This window comes from Lytechinus pictus, chromosome 11 (genome assembly GCF_037042905.1).
Source record: "Lytechinus pictus isolate F3 Inbred chromosome 11, Lp3.0, whole genome shotgun sequence".
NCBI lineage: Eukaryota > Metazoa > Echinodermata > Echinoidea > Temnopleuroida > Toxopneustidae > Lytechinus > Lytechinus pictus.
The window spans coordinates 15,178,484-15,197,975 of record NC_087255.1 but is presented as its reverse complement, the minus strand read 5'-3'; the positions used below and the strand labels follow the sequence as shown (position 1 = coordinate 15,197,975).

General features: G+C 35.8%; 1 long non-coding RNA gene across 1 annotated transcript; it reads right to left on the bottom strand.

The window, feature by feature from the left end:
• Positions 1 to 1,306: 1,306 nt before the first annotated feature.
• Positions 1,307 to 9,516, bottom strand: LOC129271573 (uncharacterized). The gene is made up of 3 exons (XR_010295146.1): positions 9,364 to 9,516; positions 5,239 to 5,358; positions 1,307 to 4,880 (listed from the first exon to the last, which is right to left on the bottom strand). It is a non-coding gene; the product is annotated as an uncharacterized LOC129271573 (long non-coding RNA).
• Positions 9,517 to 19,492: the final 9,976 nt, after the last annotated feature.

The following is a 19,492-nucleotide window of genomic DNA, read 5'->3' as shown; positions in this document are numbered from 1 at the left end:
TGCCTGCCTTACCTTTGAATTTTGTATGCCCTACAGCAGCCTTTAGCAGTGTTATCTCCTACGTACTCCCCAACCCTCCCCCACTGAGCTTTGACGAGAAATCTGAGGAAATTCCTGTTCCTTGTGTTCATATTTGATAAAAATGAGTTGTATAGTTAAGTTCGTATTATTGTATTACTAAGATTGTGTGCGGGTGGATGTTATCCCTTACAAAAAATTCCTGTAGTACTCTGTGATATGTACTGCAGGAAGTATCGCAGGAAAGTACTGCAGGAATTACGTGCACGTAATTTGGGACGGTACTACAGAAATGTACAACAGGAGTACAACAGGTCCGTGTCCTGTGATACTTCCTGTGGTAATAACCGCATAAGTATGGCAGGAAGTATGACAGGACACGATCACCACAACCGCTACAACCGCTACAACCACTACCACACTACTATTAGTACTACAGGACAGTATCACAGGATAGTATCACAGGATAGTATCACATGATAGTATGACAGGACAGTATGACAGGATAGTATGACAGGACAGTATGACAGGACAGTACTACAGGAATACCGCAGACCAGTATCACAGGGAAGTACTACAGAACAGTATCGCAGGACAGTACTACAGGAGTACCGCAGGCTTCTGGTACTGTGTCCTGTAGTACTGTCCTGTGATACTGGTCTGGTATTCCTGTAGTACTGTCCTGTGATACTGGTCTGGTATTCCTGTAGTACTGTCCTGTGATACTGGTCTGGTATTCCTGTAGTACTGTCCTGTGATACTGGTCTGGTATTCCTGTAGTACTGTCCTGTGATACTGGTCTGGTATTCCTGTAGTACTGTCCTGTGATACTATCCTGTGGTGATAAATAGTATCACAGGACAGTATGACAGGACAGTACTTTAGGAATTCCGCAGACCAGTATCACAGGAAAGTACTACAGAACAGTACTACAGGACAGTACTGCAGGAATACCAAGAGACCTTACCGCAGGACAATTCCTGCAGTACTGTCCTGTGGTATTCCTGTGATACTGATCTTTGATATCTTCTGTGGCATTATTGGTCTCATCCTGCAGCCTTCTTGTGATACTTTACTGTGGTAATCCTGCAGGGGTATTCTTGTTGATTTCCTGTGACAATCCTATGGTATTGTCCTGTAGTAGTCTGTGCGATTTTCTCACGACACCGTCCTGCACTGGTTTGTTAGGCGTAGTAGTTTGTAAGAATTTCCTGTGATCCAGCACAACAACTTTGACATCTTGACTAATGAAAAGAGGCGTGAAAAAACCCACAAATTTGCAAAGACGTTAAAAGCATATTCACATACCTTTATTATGTATGAGCTGTACTATGCACAGTATAGAACATCTTTGATATCATAAATGACTGCTAGAATAATGCAGTAACATTTCATCTTTAGGATAAGACATGTACAAAGATTTATATCCATGAACATTGAGATGCCACATGAACTACTTTAACTATTCATACATTGCTGCCATTTTGAGATCACATAAAGAAAGCTAGATTCGACCCAGAATCCTTCCCTCTAACACAACAATAAGCGATTATTATTAATACCTTGGTCACATTCCTTGACCGGTTGCCTTACGGCGAGACAAAATCAGCAGTTTTAGGTATTCCTGTACAAACCACCCACGTGTAGCTGGTAGTAGCTGGTACAAGGATGATTAAGACTGTTAATTTTGACTCGACGTAAGGCCACGAGCCGGCGAATGTAACCAAGGCTTAACCAGTATTATGGTTGCAAAAAAAACTGTAATAGCTGAGCAATTGCATTTTCCCCTTCTTGTCAACACCCGATTGGCTTAATACTAAAAGCAGAACATCCTTTACTCAACCATGTTATGAAACAATGGATAACCACTTCTGCATGTACAGATAATGCATGGTGCACATACAGTAAGGGATGAAATTATGATGTGTTGATCACCAGTATAAACTTAAAGTACATGAACGTAATCATAATCACTTCATTTTGCTCAGAATTCACTTAAGTCCATAAATACTGAAAGATATTTTTGAATGAATTTCACATGATTTAGAACGTTCACCATAGGTTAGAAAAAATATTTACATAAGATTACTTTGCCAAAACGTAGATCAAATCTATTGAGACATTAACCTTTTTGACATTGAATAGGCATATCATTTTACACAGTCTTCTTGTCTAAGAATTGCTCCAACTACGTATTGAAGGGTTATATATGAATGTAAGCATGAGCCCATCATAAACACGAAATTGCGGCATGTAATTTGATTTGCTTCATGTCATAATTGATAACTAAATGACGTTCAATACTTGATGTTGCTACATAAAATAATTAAGGTCATGTGGCAATGTGAATTCATACCTACTCGAGTCATTTAGTAATTTCAATTAGTATATGACCTAATTAATTATGACATATAGCTCAAAATTGACTTGAATAATTATGACCAATTTGATTGACCTCAATTATTTGAAGTAGCAACATCAATTATTTAACATAAGCACTCTCAATCGAGGTGGAGTAACTCTTCTTTAGGTCATGTTACTATTCGAATTGGAACATGTCATTGTTTAGGTCATGCAGCAATTCAAATTACTTGCTCAAGTAAACAATTACAATTGTAATATCACGCAAAATGAATTAGCTGTACATGACATAATTCTGTTCTTTGATGGGCTTATGCTTCCATATATTAAGTAAATGGCTTTAATTCTTAATGATTATCCAAAAATTCATATACATAAAATAAACCAATATGAAGAGCATCGTATCCAAAGTGATCACCAGTTCACCCAATGTTACAGTACAAAAATAAAAAGCTGATTTTCTTATGTACTTTCACACATGTTATACATGTGCACTGTATGTCACTTGACCCTGGCAGACAATAGAATTGACAAGCAGTGAGTCCTACATGTACATGTAGCTGCCTGGTTTGCATACTTTAATGTTATATGAATTTCAATCATGGCCATGTGCTGTTTATACACTAACTGGAGGGATCTTGTCATAATGTTATGTCAATTAAAAACTGAATAAAATCCCAATTATCCTGAATAGCTAGACTAGCCCCCTTGCAATGGACATTGTAATCTTGTTTTCTTTTACCTTTCATTATTTTTGAAAATTTTCATACAACTAGGGCTGGGACTAAAACCCGGGTACCCGAGTAGAAAAATCAATACCCGATACCCGAAAATTGCTCACCAGTATAATGTACATGTATTTGATTTGTATTGCGTAGTGTAAGACATGATTGTAACTCATTACAAAAGTACACAAGCCTCATTTTGAATTTCACCAATTACCCTCTAAATATCCATAAATATACAAGTTTTCAAGTGATGATGATGTGACCGAGATCGTTCAATCATCGCCATGTTTCTTTTGCAGCGCAGTGACGTCATCCAGCCACTGCGACGCAAACCAATTTATGAATGAAAATATAGTAAGCATGCGCATTGCAAGCCTCAGCCCCACGCAGTATTACGTCAAAACAAGTCTGCAATACTCTGTCACCTCATACCAAAATCGACCTACGAAGCACCAGCCAATAACGTTCTTGTTACCATTTTTAGTTCATCATAAACCGAAAATGGGAACACGATCGTGATTGGCTGGCGCATTTGACGCTCCGAAACCCGGAAATCAATTGACTTTGTTCACGTAGCGATACAAACTCACGAACACGATGTAATATCGATGCTACTTCGTAAGATTTTGACGGAAAAGCAAGAATAAAAATTTGCTTACCTGTGCAGTATCGGTGAGAAAACCTTTTATAATTCATATGATATATAGGAAAGTGGAATTCTAGGTCGATTTTGGTACGAGGTGACAGAGTATTGAAACTTGTTTCGATGGAATACTGCGTGGGGCACGGGAGGCTTGCAATGCGCATGCTTACTATATTTTCATTCATAAATTGGCTTGCATCGCATTGGCTTGATGACGTCACCTATGGGGTGTTTCCACCAGTCATATTTCAAGTGACATGATTTTCAGGTACCCACCCGAAAATTACCACGGGTACCCGAAGAGAAAAAACCCGAAAGTCCCAGGCCTACATACAACTCTTTGTTTTTTTTTATACTTTATCAAAGCTTTTATGATTATAAATGTAATTAAATAATTTGACTTGATAAATGTATATTACTGGTATACTAATTGTGAATTTTTAGCAAGAAACAGTATTTGTGTTGGATTAATACATAAAAATGTTGCGAAATTTCGGAACAGCGTACCCAGGCATCACAAATTTGGTCTCAAAAGATGTGCAAGACTTGAAAGTAAAAAGGCAGCTAACAGCCTCCCAGTTATTAACCCTTAGTTAAATTGGACCAATTTGACCCCCCCCCCCTTCCAAAAATTTTGCGACCATGCTGTCGCACAATTTTTTTAAAACATGCCTCTTTCTAGTCTTGTGCATCTTTTGAGACCAATCTTGTGTCACCCGGTACGTGGTTCTGTAATAACGTGACATTATGTAAGTACATGTCATACCAAAAATTGCTCAAAAACGTGATTTTGTGTACAAAGTCAATGCAATAGAGGAAAAAGTATGATTTTGTATTCTAATTACGCATAAATTAGTATTATCACTTACTAACAATTTGCGTGAAATAATTTACAATTTAATTTTGTAAATTATGCCCTAGACAACCCATGTGCCAATGTTAGACGCGATTGTGCGGTCAAGATCTCAAGGAAGGGGGGGGGGCCTGGAAACCCCCCCTCCCCCCTTCCCCGGCCATATCAACTCCCAAAATACCCTGGCTTTAGTTGACTTTCTGGCTCCTCTTGAGTAGTCACCATTCATTGGACAGCTTGTTTTTATCCAAGTCTGTATAGCACGAGGCAGCTTAATCTGTAGAAAAAAAAACACATACCATTACGATAACATGAACAACATAAAAATACAAGAAATAAGGTGTTTTGCCCCCATCTAGATCTCTTTTCACAAGTACATATCTATCGGATAATGAGGTCCTTGCGGCTATCTCTCTTAGCATATTCTTGCTTATAAAAGCAAACTAAGCCGAAGAGTGACAAACAATTTATAATGCAAACAAATTGTCATAAGCACATATTGAAACTCTTTAATAAAACAATGAAGAATAACTCTACATCTTCTAACAAGGATTACACTGTATGCCACTGCATGAATACAATCTGCTTAATTTTGTAATTATAATATCTACTGAAGTGAATGCCTATATAATCACCTTTTATGAACTCCAACCGTGTCTTGTACAAGAACATGGCCTTTTCTGTGTACACCTGTAGTATCTTTCCCACATAATGCTGGACTTGCTGCTCGATCATCCAGAGATCCCTCTTTGAATCTTTAATGAAATGAAATGAATTTGAGTGACATAGTAACATTTTATTTGCAGGTTAATACAAATACATGATGTAATAAAAATACATGATAAAACTTCTTCATTTCCATATTTCAGTGTTACAATTCAGGTGCAAAGAGTCATATTCTTTAATAATATTCAACATAAAATCAATGAAAACTAGTGCTGTTGTCGATAGGCCTCATATCGACATTGATGTCGACATACGAAGGATTTTCAAAATTCCGACATGTCGACATGCACGCACCCACATCGACATGTAAACATAAAATAAAAAGGGGTCTAGCCTACAATCACGAGTGTAAAGATTAGCTGAAAAGTTAGAAGCATTTATCCACAGTAATTGGCGCGATTAAAAGGTTTATTCAGCTTAGCAGCGCATTAAATGAAAAAAGAATATCTGCGAGCTGTGCGGCAGTAGAAATACGTCAGTGCAGGGCCGGCCTGCCCGATCGAGCCGCCCTCGATATCCCGTTATAGCGAGAGTAGCATTCACCGTACCCATCCACGGAAATATGTACCCATCGCGCGCTATTCACCGTGCTTGATAATACGTTGCTCCTCAATGCATTACTTTTCACATAAACGTGAGCAGCAGCGAACACGTGTTTTTGTCAAAGTTGTGACTGCCGCAATTGAGCGCTTACTTCATATCACGAAGTCACAGAAAACTTCCCTTCATTCGTTTGGAGATCGTTGCACGGATCGCCGCGGAAGTGATACTGAAATTATCGGTCGATTTTCATTACTTTTCATTGTCAAATTGAGGAGCTTGCGTTTGCAGCAATGATCACTGTTGTAATTGGTGATTCTCAAATTGGCTACGAGTGTTATTGAGCAATGCTTTCGAAACCGGATCCTGGTACAAAAACTTGATTCTCCAGAAAAAAAATGTGGATTAAATCGGTGATTTTGGAAGCTCAATTCCCGAACTGAGCCTGTATTATATAGATCTAGTGTGGGGATATCACTCGTGTCAAGGTGAATATATTTGATTGAGAGTGTTGTTCCACGATCGAATGCGTTTTTTTTATGTTAGGGAGCCCAGGCTAAATTACGGTCCCTTTTTCATGTCGACATTGTCGATGTCGGGATTAATTTTTAAGCGACATGTCGACATGGATTTTTGTTCCCGACAACAGCACTAATGAAAACATTAAAAGTAGAGGAGCATTTTAACCTTACTCACAGTCTGTTATTGTCGCTAAAGTCTTTACAATAAGAAGATTGGGCACTTTGCCGACATCGCGTAATGCTTTGCATCGATTTACATGTATAATAGTCTTTGTGCCTAGTCTTTTCTATGTAGTGTCTTTAATATGTAGATAAAACATGCGTCCTTTAGCTAGTTAGACGAACAATTTTGGAAATTAAAGACGGATCCATATTTTATCAACCGGAAGAAAAATTAGTGCTTAAATGAAGCTATTTGAAGGATATTGATGATATTTAGGGTGAATTGACTTCACATCTTTTCGTAAGTTTGTCATGTTCATAGAAGGCCGGACTTGATTTTATAGAAACCTCTTTTAAATTTGTGGGATTGCCTACCTCGAGTGAAGTTTGTGCAGGCTCCACTCCACTTCACTATTGCTACACTACGCTCCCCCTACCCAAACTTTGAGACCGTGAACTGGATCTGCCGATCTGATATTCCGAGTGACAAAAAGTGGGATCTTATGGGGGGGGGGGGATATCAAATTCATGCAACATCACGCTCTTTAAAAAAATTAAAACTAATATTCTTCCTGCACACAAAGTTTCAGTTCTTCTCCATGCCTCTATCCGTCTCAAAATTGATGATTTAGAGCCAACATGAAGTTTCTCACACGTATCAATATTCAATACATCGCATGCGTGTGAGGTCGGTCGGGTCAGACCAGGCCCGGTATCTCGCGAATATTGCATCCGCATGCAATGTTTTGAAATCGGCAGCGAATTATAAATATGTGTGAGGAACTTCATGTTGGCTCTAAATCACCAATTTTGAGACTGATAAAAGCATGGAACTAAATGAAACTTTGTGTAAAGTAAGAATATTAGTTTTAATTCTTTTTAAAAATCAAGATGTTGCATGAATTTTATATTCCCCACCCCCATAAAATCCCACCTCTGTCACTCAGAATATCAGATCGAGTTCATGGTCTCGAAGTTCGCGTCTGTAACGTTGGCGAAGAACAATAGAAAACAAGATGGGGGCGTAAACATCGGGCAAGTCTCTTCCGTCTAATCATGATATTTTTCGCATTTTTTGGAATGAATTTCTTCTTCAAAAATAACGACGAGAGCGTAGAAATGTTGGAAATTAAGTTTTATCCCATGTACATGATTTAGGTCTAACGTTAGGCTAGATCTTTTAGAATTAGGAAAGTAGAAATCTCGGGGCCGGGGGTGAAAGTTTCAATTTTTGGCTTCCTCTGTGTGGGTATATGAGAAAGGATCCCTGGCTTCATATGAGAGTGACCTTACGAAGTTACGTTAGTAAATGATTTTCACTCTCTAGAAGCCGCCTGGCTAGGCCTACAGCCATTCCCGATCACGATATTTTGAAAAGTGGTGGATATATTGACTTCAAATGTGACTGAGAGACTTGTCATGACATTTGGGAACAAATATTGGTGATGAGGTATGCTGGTATTAATCGGCCGGTGCGAAACTGCATTAGCGCCCACCCCTGACCTGGCTACAATCATGACAATACAAACATCCTCACCGCCGCCATCAATATACAGTCAGTCCGCAAGCCCCTGTGTTAATGAGCAAATGAGCAAGATTTATCCAAGTCCTCTCGTGGCTGAATTCATGTCCCTGCAAAATCTCGTGAATTGTGAGACTTTCTTTCTCAAAGAATTTAACCACTTTCTCCTTGAGTAATATTGATTATTTTTGTACCATGGGCAAGAGTAAATGTTACCCTTTTATATTGGTCATTTTTTTTTAATGAAATATTTTGATAAATAAGTGAATTTTTTACCTGAAAAGATGCATCAAACAGAATTTTCTTCCTCTGTTTTCACTTGCAAATTGTGCAACATTTTGTGTTTCAGGCACCAACATTATTTATATCATCAGAAAGCTCAAACTCTTTACTTTCTTACAATGTCACTCTTGATATGTGGCATCTTTTAGATGGGTCAGCAGCCAGTTATTTCCATCAAGATGCAAGACGAGATTTCTGAAATTTCTGAGTAACATAAAATCCAGAGTTCTGATTGGCTGAATACTGTTTTCAAAACAAACAGGCGCGGGTAATTTGAAGAGATTACCACATGGTGAGTGTGAACTTGCAGAGGCCCAGTGTGGGGAACATTGGAATTTGCGTGGGTGTGTGGTCTATGACGAATCAGAGCGCAGTATTCTTGTTTTTGAGCTGCAAAATGTACTTGGCCTATAAAAAGCTGGCTGCTGACCCATCTAAAATACATCTTCTTATAAAAATTATATCATATTAAAGCTTAGATCTTCAGCTTTATCATGATTTAAAAATCATTTGTGCCTAAACAGAAATTAAGTGTGAAAACAACAACTTTTGTTGCATGAAAAAAAATATTTTGTTTCATGTTTTAGATCAAAAGTTTTTCCTATATTACAACATTCTTTTAAAAATCCAAACACATGACCTAAAAGAATGATTCTTTTTCTTTACAAATATACCAAAAACATGAAATTTGGTCAATATTTAGAGAAGCAATGGCCGAATAAAAAGAGGTATTTTGGTTCGCATCAAGCTCATTAACTATGCAAAAACCCTCTTGTCATGAATATCACTTGGATAAAAGAAGCTACTTTTTCAGGGCTTGCGGACTGACTGTATACTACTAACTTAGCCAGCCGTTGGCCGTCCCCGGCCGCGCACACCGCAGATCAGCCCCCACCCGATAAGCGATCGGGAACAACGGCAGTGCAGTGGCCGTACGGTAATGATTAAAAAGTCGAAGAAATTTAAGTGCATGCCGCGCCAAACTACGAAAAATTGATCTAACTTACTGTTTAGCCTGTTGTGTGAATGTCTTAAGAAGTCGTTGTCCGAATCTGATCCATATTCTGTTAGTTTTTGTTGAAATATTGACGGCCTTCTTCATCAAGCTTCGGGTTCAGCTGAGCAGTTACGAACGTTTTTTTTCAAATGGCGGAACCGGAAACACGTATACGGTACAGTCCGTGCGTTTGTACGGGGAGCTCGGAGGGGGGGGGGGGGGGGTCTTACTTTTTACTTGGCAACCAGACAATTTGACTATTTTCGCCATCATTTATATATCATATTATTAACGTAAAGGAATTGAATAAAGTAAAATTCAAATATTTATTTCTTCTTCCTTTCTTTTTCTTTTCTATGTCTTTTAATTTTTTTCTTTCTCTTTATTCTTTTTTTTAATATAAGGATAGGATTTAAAAACATGTCTCACAATTTTACTGAAAATATGTTATATAGGCCTACTAGTATGCAAGTAGGATGACAAAGAAAGCAATGAGGAAAATCACAGCTCCAATCCTATGTATTTTTAATTTTATTTCTTTTCAAAAACACACATTTTATCCTTTCTTGCGATCGAAGGAAAGATCCCTTTATAAGGTTCAAGTAGTAAAAGAAAATAATCTTAGATCAAGTGCCGGCAGGGTATTTTGATAAGGGGTGGAGGAGCAAGACAAGCAAATATAAAGATACCATTTTGAAGCGAAACATAAGAAAAGATAATAACTTTGCCAACGAGGTAAAAAATAATATGATATCGGTTGTGACACTTTAAGGATGGAAAATAGTTTGAAAATATATAGATACAAACTTCATACAAATTAGAAAAAAAGAAGCAAAATAAACTGCCATCATATGTGAACAGAGATACAAGATTGTTCTTGCAATTAAAAAACATATTTACAAACTATATATAGCTTCGCATCATAAAAATAGATTGAAAATATCCAAATTTATTTGATTTAAAAAGAAATAGATATAAACCAGCCTGGCTAACATATTGCAAGGTGGCAAAGATATAAACCGGGGATATAAAGCAAAAAATAGGCCTTAAAATGGAAATTAAATATCCTATTTTTAGTTTATCCTATTCCACCTGTAAAAAATATTGTGAATAGGAGAACAAATATTGAAGTAATTTTATTTATAATAATATATTTGTAAGAAAATAGGTCCTTTTTACTAAAAAAAAATAAATAAAAAAATAGATGGGAAACTTGGAAAAATGTATTTTCTCGCAATAAAAACTTTAAGGGGCCAGAATCGCATTAAAACTTGGTTATCAAACGTGTAAAACAAAATCTTAGATAGCATTTTAACTGAGATTTATTTTTTAATCAACATTCAACGCTGAACTTTCTTATGTTAATTGTTTATCAATATTTTGTGAAAACAGATAGTGTGCACATCGTCTTGAATATTCATTTGGTGGGCTGATGATGTGACATTCCCATTTTTCTTTTTTAATGTTAGATATGAAATTATGATTATCTATTTTTTCAATACATGTGTAATAATGTGTCCCCATTGTAAAGTTGCTGCATTAAATAACTAATGCGGTTAATTAGTCGTCATTCCAATTGTTTAAGTTCTTGGTAGAAATATGTTGAATAAATCTAATTTCATATATTGTACAAAAGAACATGGGATATGACATCATCAGCCCACCTAATGAATATTCATGAGACATGCCTAAATAAAACTGTTTCATGGGAATATTGCAAATCCTTAAAATTCAACTTAACTTCGTTATTTGTCATCCGATTTTGAATAAATTTTAAGCATTTTGTTTTGTGAATTTTACTCTATTTATTGATTATCTCTAGCGTTGACCTCCCCTTCAATTATTTTCTTGTATTGTTAGAAAGAGATGGATGAAGTAGAATAATACGTTCATGCTTATATTTTTATTCATTACAATATCTCTTTGAAATTCAACCCGGCTTCCTCACAACCATTAAGCTCTAAGAGTGTTAGGTGTGTCCTGTATATTTCAACACGTAGGCCTACCTTTTTAAATATAGTCATTTTTTTATTATTCATCCTGTTTTTTATGAAAAATAAGTGGCGAACAAACAAAACAAAAATGATAATTGAAATTTAAAAGAGCGCATGAAAAAGAAATAACCCTGAAAACGAACAATAGTCCTCAAAATATAAGTTGCCCATTTTGGGGTCGATAATTTTTCGCATTTTTCAGTTCGCGCTTTGCTCCTAGTTTTGATCTAGTACGTATAGTACCCTTTCTCGTAGAAATAGAAGCTATCAAACTTAAAACCTCTGAGTCTCAGTAGGCATAACCCCCCCCCCCCTCGCTGATATAGACCTACACAATGGGACAGGGTGAAATATAATTTTGAAATAGGGCCTATATGTCACAATCTAGCTATCACAAAATTAAATTTTCATATAAAAAATTGTACTTTTTAAAATGAATGGTGCCCTTTTAAGCCATATGGCCTTCTAAAAATATAAGACTCAATACGCTACTGACCTCTCCCGAAACTGAAAAAAAAGATAAATCCCTCACTGGAAATAAAAAAATTAGTCTGTGGTACAAACAGGGCTTCCATACAAGTACTGAAGGAAACTAATTTGTTCATGTACTGTACCACAGAAAATACACCAGTAGCGTCTGTGATACAGTTTCAGTCATATTTCTGGGGTGGCTGCATGAGAAGTACCGCAGGAAATTTTGAAAGTATAGCACTGGGGTTGCCATAGAATTTTAGAAGTGCCTATATTGAGTACTGCAGGAAATTAAAAAAATGTTCATATACAACAGAAGTATCGCAGGGTTGTCATAGAAGTACTGCAGGATATTTTAGAATTTTCATGTACAACAGAAGTACGACATAACTATCACAGAGTGATATTGTATACAGTTATGTACAACAGAAGTATTACACAGGTACGACAGAGTACCATTAAGGTATTGCATGAAATTTTCATATTTTTATGTACCACAGAAGTAGAACTATCACAGAGTGATACCACAGGAGTCCTGTAGTAATTCCTTATACAGTTTTGTACAACAGAAGTATCACACAGGTACGACAGAGTACCATTAAGGTATTGCATGAAATTTTCATATTTTTATGTACCACAGAAGTATGACAGAACTATCACAGAGTGATACCACAGAAGTCCTGTTGTAATTCTATATACAGTTTTGTACAACAGCAGTATCACACAGGTACGACAGAGTACCATTAAGGTATTGCATGAAATTTTCATATTTTCCTGTACCACAGAAGTATGACAGAACTATCACAGAGTGATACCACAGAAGTCCTGTTGTAATTCTATATACAGTTTTGTACAACAGAAGTATCACACAGGTACGACAGAGTACCATTAAGGTATTGCAGGAAATTTTCATATTTTCCTGTACCACAGAAGTATGACAGAACTATCACAGAGTGATACCACAGAAGTCCTGTGGTAATTCTGAGGTACCGTCGTGTATGACAGAAGTATCACACAGGTACAACAGAGTACCACTAAAGTACTGCAGGAATTTTTTGTAAGGGATTGATGGTTGTTTAAATGAAGAGATGGACATGTTTCCCAAATTATCTAAAGAGAAAGGAAGCTGTCGCTCTCACAACTGCATTGTTGTTTAAACTTTTAAACAAGTTGTTAAAAACTTTAAACAATTTCAAACAATTGTTTAATATTTTAAATGACCTGTTAATTGTTAGAATTAGGCTTAAACAAAATGTAAACAACATAATTACTTCTATAATATGGATATCGTTATTTGCACCCGGAGAAGGAGAATACGGTCGGGGAACCGGATGGCCAAATCCTGGTATAGTAATATGAGATGACATCATGATGCTCATTGAGAATTAAGAGACTCATGATTATTCTGTTTTTGTATTAGGTAGGGCCTAATTCTTTCCTATTCTCATATCCCCTCCAGCTTCTCCTCTGCTCCTTTTCTTTCCTCTCTTCTTCACTTTTCTTCCCCTTTCTTTTTCCCCGTTTTGCCTTTTCTTCATTCGTTTCCTGATTTCTTTTAATCCCTCTTTGAAGAAATGATAAATGTGACGAAAGATACTTAGAAAGCCTCTAATCATTAATAAAAAAAAGGATAAATAAAAACAAACATCAGTCTAACAAATTTGGCGGCTATATGTTACTCACGCTATCACAGGAATAACTAAGCAGCGCCCTAGCTATATATATCTCCAATGTATATTGAATCAGTCAGTCCGCAGCCCGTCCGAAAGTGCTCTATTTTATTCAGCGGTATGCATAGCCGTCCGTGGTTATGCATACGTAATGAGCTGTGAAGACGAACTTTCCGATCGGTGTTTTTTGCTCTTAGAATCGTTTATTCGTCACAAAATTGGTCTTATCTTATAGATAAAACTTTGAAATTTCTGATCAGCTAAATTAAATGCACATTTAATGTATTTTGAAGACCGATATTTAGCTTAGAAAAAATGATTTTTTTCAAGAAAAATATGTGAATAAACAGAGCGCATTTTTGCATCGAAATCACACTTGCGTCAAATTGATATTATAATCAATATAAAGCGTAGACATTCTTCTTTACGACTGAAAAAGAATTATGAAATTTCATGATGTAGCAAAGTCAGGAACCACAAAAAACCACGGCAATGTCCATCGCGAAATGATTGGAATTGCAGTAGAATTGCCGACGCGTTCTGATTGGTCAACAGCGGCGCACAGACTTACAACATTTTATATAGCTTAAAAAACCCGGAAGTAGTACGAAAGAGATCGATGGCGAATTGCGTAAGCGCTATGTTTTGACGTGTGCAAGGACCCTGGTTCGAACCCGCCGGACTATTTATTTATTTTTTTTTTTTTGTGGGGGGGGGGGGGGGGGGGGGTTGATGGGGATATGTTTATGCTTTTTCTTTAAATCATATTCCTTCATCGTTCCTACCCAGCTTTATTCTCTTTTTACTATCATATGAAGTTCTATTTAGGCCTGTATTTATTAAATCATGGACCTATTAATAGCTCTATGATTAATTCTTACTTCTTCTTAATCACTGCTTTTGATTTTCAAGTTTTTGATTACACTTATTTGGGCAGGGGTGGGAAGGGAAGTGAGTTAAAGGTCAAGTGCACATCAACAAAAAAGTATTTGAATAAATAAATACAGATATTTCCTTGTTTTAACACAAAACAGTTATATACACAAAACAATGGTATGCAAATAGAGTTGATTATGTCACTCACATCACATTACTTTTTAAATTTTTGTTGTATTTTTATTATATAAATTTTAGCAAATTTGATCTAAAAAATCTTTCTCGAATCACAATAGGTTACATTTATGGAAACTATGAATGTTAATGGAGGAATTAAAATCCCTCTCAAAATTTGTTAATGAAAATTAAAATAAAATATACATGTCATGTACATGTATCAAACAAAAAAATACACAAGAAATTAGAGTGTGTGTGACATAATCGGTTCTGTAATTTGCACATTGACCAAGATGAGCATATAATTGTTTTATAAAATTAGGCAAATTTCTCAATGTCAAAATAGTAATTTTTTGAATTTTGAATCATAGTTTTTATGAAATTTTCTGCAATACTTTATTTTTCTTTAAATTCAAATTAATTTTTTGGTGGGGTGGACTTCTCCTTTACTCTTTGCTTGTAATAGGGAATGCACATTAATATTCATCCACGAACAAAATTGTCTAAACATATGCAAATCAGTAATTGGACACATGCTCACTTTCCTTTCATCCCGGCCACTCCCTCACATCCACCAGGTTTACAGTCTTATAACAAAAATTATGAATTAATTATAATACCATCACACCATAGCTGAGCTCCATGATCACACAACATTCATACAGTGCTTCACAACAAATATTTCACTTCTGTTCATATATGCAATAATTACTGTGGAAAACAAAAACAAGGCGTAACCACATTCAAATACCGTTTAAAAGGACAAATATATTATACCTTTCGAAGAAAAAAAATTGTGAACATACATGGCACTTAACCTTCAGCACATTAGATAACATATAACAGAGTTGCTTGAGAACAAAATATAATTATGGGGCATTGCAAGAAACTTATGTTCAATTGCAAATCAACTGCATGTTTGTGTTTTATCAAAGGATTTACCCTTAATTTTGGAATGTGTGATTGAGTAGAAAGTTTCTTGCAATGCATTAAAAATGTTCTTTGGTTTTGAATTGTGAATTTTTATTTTTGTCAAGCTGTATTCCTGTCCAAGTCAGTATTCTTAGTCCTCCCCAAAACTGTGCTCTATTTTTTTTGTTTCCAATATCGATAAAGATCAATTTTCTGTTGTATCATCAGTCCAAAATTTGCAAACGAAAAAAGGGCTTTGTCCAAATCATGGTCTGACCATTATAGTACATGATGGAATCTCCCAGAATGAAGTAGCAAGCAGAGACCAGAGTCAGCAAGTATGCAGATCTGTGTGTAGAAGAGACAAAAAGAGAGAAATTGTCTAAATTATTCAAAGTATGAATTATGTTAGGCCTACATGTAAGTCAATTAAGACTAATAAGAGACTAACTAAGTACTGTCTGTGACAGCCACAATTTTTTTTTATTTGAACAAAATGTTTTATAAATACTACTGAGTATGGTAGTACCAGACTTTTTACTTTGACTTTAAACTGTTTATAGTCTCTAGAGTAGACTGTCTGAGCTAATCATCATTTAATTCTTAACCGCAGCCTGGGGCAAAAATCATCATGGGGCTCAACTTCGACTAATTAAGAAAAAAGGTTAACAATTTTCAACATAAATCAAGAAATATCTCAATCTAAAAAAACTTGATGGAATTCGGAAACCTGATAATCATTGAATAAAACTTTAGAAGGGATCCACGTTTTAAGCTTCGTTTATATTAAGTCTTAATTAAAAAAAAAAAAAGTCCACCGTCCACAGTCAATGCGAGCCATCTGCCATCATTACAGAAGTTTCAATGTATGGGACCAAAGGCGAAATTCTACCAACCCGCGACGAACGTAATTTTGGCATTATTTCGCGCCATCGTGGAGTGAACGAGAAGGTTACTTCCGGGTAAAACGTAAATTTCTTGATTTTTAGGGTATCATTTTCTCTAAAATAAAAATATAAGGTGAGTTTGCGTCAAGTTGGTTCTGACATATTTTGAACAGTGACTTTTCTTCTTTCTAAAAAACCCCGATCGAAACAAGAATTTGGTTATGTAGCAAAGTCAGGAACCAAAAGTGAAATTCCGACTACAAAATCGCAGTTAAAATATTACTAAAATAAGCATCAATTAAAGAGGTAAAAATGGTAGGTTGAAAATGTCGAAATATGGAAAATTATATACCAAAATAAATGCATTGAAGGTATTGAGAATAACTTACCACAATTCGATTCGACGTAAACTGAAGTTAGCGACCAGGACAGAGCTATAACTTCATCAAGCCAAATTGATCGCACGTTTTTCTTCGGAGACCGCTAGAGGGCCGCTGAATAAATCTCCGTGAATATGGGCCGATTGCACGAAAGGGTCTTTCCAAGGACCGTCTTTCGTGTCGCCAATCTTTTATGATACGCCATGTGAAACGCATTTCAAATAAATTATCTGCAAATATATTTTATTTGTCCGTTAAAATAAACAAAATATTTGTTTATAAAATGATCTGATATCGCATGAAATTACATAAAATTTGATTTAAAAGCAAGCTTACGAATTTTATTTGTTTATTATAAATTTCAGAAACACACCGCTTATAGCGCATCATAAAAGATGGGCGACACGAAAGACGGTCCTTGGAAAGACCCTTTCGTGCAATCGGCCCATGCTCATTATCGCGCGAGCTGCACTGCGGTACGGTCATAGAGATGTATACTAGTAACGCTAGAGGGCGTACTTCGTCAAATCGCTGTGATTACGTGGAGACCGTCCGCCATTGCTCGATAGGTATTCGCAGCCTGCCATGCGCGTACAGTACCTATGGGGCATGTACACGGATGAGCACAGAACATGACAAATTGATGACATATGAGCACGGAAGCATATGGAAAAGCAAAATTGTAAATATTGCACTGGATTAAAGTTCAAATACAACAAAAATCTAGCAAAACTGAGGTCAAAAGGCCTATATAGGCCTATCTATAGCGCATAATATAGGCCGATACAGCTATAATACAGGCAAACGATTTAAAGTCCCAATTCTTTTTGCTTAGGTAAAATTTCGATACATTAATATGACTTCTATTTTCTAATGATTTGGAAGAGATGAATATCAAAAATAACATTTAGGCCTAGGTCCTGATAAATAAATTTAATGTGTTTTAATATGATTTGATGTACATTAACCTAAGAAAATTCATAGGCCATATCACAGTGTCTGATGCATCTGAGACGCTGTATCGAAAAAAAAACCACGATTGTATTTTTATAGTTCATAGTTTCCTAATTACTATTATGCTGATTGCTGATAATTTATTTCTTCACTTTAGATAATTGTTATAATTCATCTTCCATATATATCTACACAATAGGGCCTATAATAACTCGATCCCTTTTCCCCATGTCTTACACGCTGATGTAAACCAACATCACAAAAACTCGCGAATCATAAAATGACTTTTTATTGATATTTGGAAATGATTTACGCATTGATTCAGTTAAAAATTGATGATTTAGATTTCCTTTGCTGGCAACCATCCCATCATATTTATAAATATGTATATAAAAGTATACTTTCTTACTTGCGATCAATGTATAGAAAAGTTTGTTGACAGCAAAATTTGCATATCAAATGCGCGCATGCAGTCGTACAATTTTGCAATGTACAGGAGGCCTAATGGGGGGTTGGATGTTTATGTACAGTGTTATTGCCTTGCAAACATTTTAAAACTTCGGAGAGTAAACAAATCACAATGCGCAAAACAATTTTACTTTGATTTTCTGGAAAGTATAGACTTGATTCTCCCCGGCTGAAAATATGCTGATCGGCAAACTGGCTGAAATATTTTGTTTATCGCCGTTGTTTCTGATCCTATAATGATTGGACCAATATCATGTGAACAAATCAAGGATAGAATAATAAGGAGAGGAAGAAGGGGGAGAAGGAGAGAAGAAAAGGGGCGGGATTATGATATATAATTTGTATTATACTATAAAGAATATTATTACTACTGCAAGAGTGTATAAAACTAATATCATGAAAGACATCAATGCAAACTTATCATAATTATGAAAACGGTTGCAAAATTGTGAGTACTAAAACCAAACATAATTATGAAACAATAATATTGCAAAAGTGACAATACTTGGAATAAGATATTAAAAATCCTAATTTAATCTCAAATTTGATACCTGCCTTGAAATTGTGTTAATTAACTGTGTCTGTGTCGCTTGAATAAATGAACTTTATGGCAAATATTTGTAAGCACTGGCACCGGCCTAACATATAAACAGATAAACACGCGTTTTGAATATCCAGTTTTGTTTTTCATTTTAAAAGTATAACTGAATTTGATTTTCTAGTTTTCTTCCTTTAATGTCATTTGCTGGCCTATGGACCTGAGTTTGGTTATTCGATCAGTTTTTTTTAAATAAGATTTCCATGGATGAACAAAATTATTATATTATGTTACGGCGTCGCGGAATGATTTTGAAAGTGATGGGGTGTATAAAATCACAATCATTTATTATGTGTAATGTTCATTTTCATTTCAGGGAGGGGTCCGGTCGCGCCCCCTGTATTTTATTTTGATCAGTATGTTAAAGCGAATTTGCTTAGGTGTGTTTGTTATTTTAATTGCACACACGGCCCCTAAAAAGCGAATTAAAACAAATCTAACTTAAAGTGAAGGGAATTAAAACTGTCATTTTTGAAAAGTTTGAACAAATTAGGCTATATTCTCGACATTTTAAATCAATATTTTATTTTCGGGCCATATAGGCCTGCAGATTTTGGGGAATTTATTATGTTCCTATAAGAACAAAATCAGCACGTTCACCAAATAACACAAATTTCAACATTGATGGTGTAACGGGAGGCTCACCAACATGGGTGTCGATCGGTATTCTTGGTTGGGGGGGATGATTGACACAAATATTCTTGTGGATGTGCATCTTTCAATATTACCCCCACTAAAATCACAAAATTCAA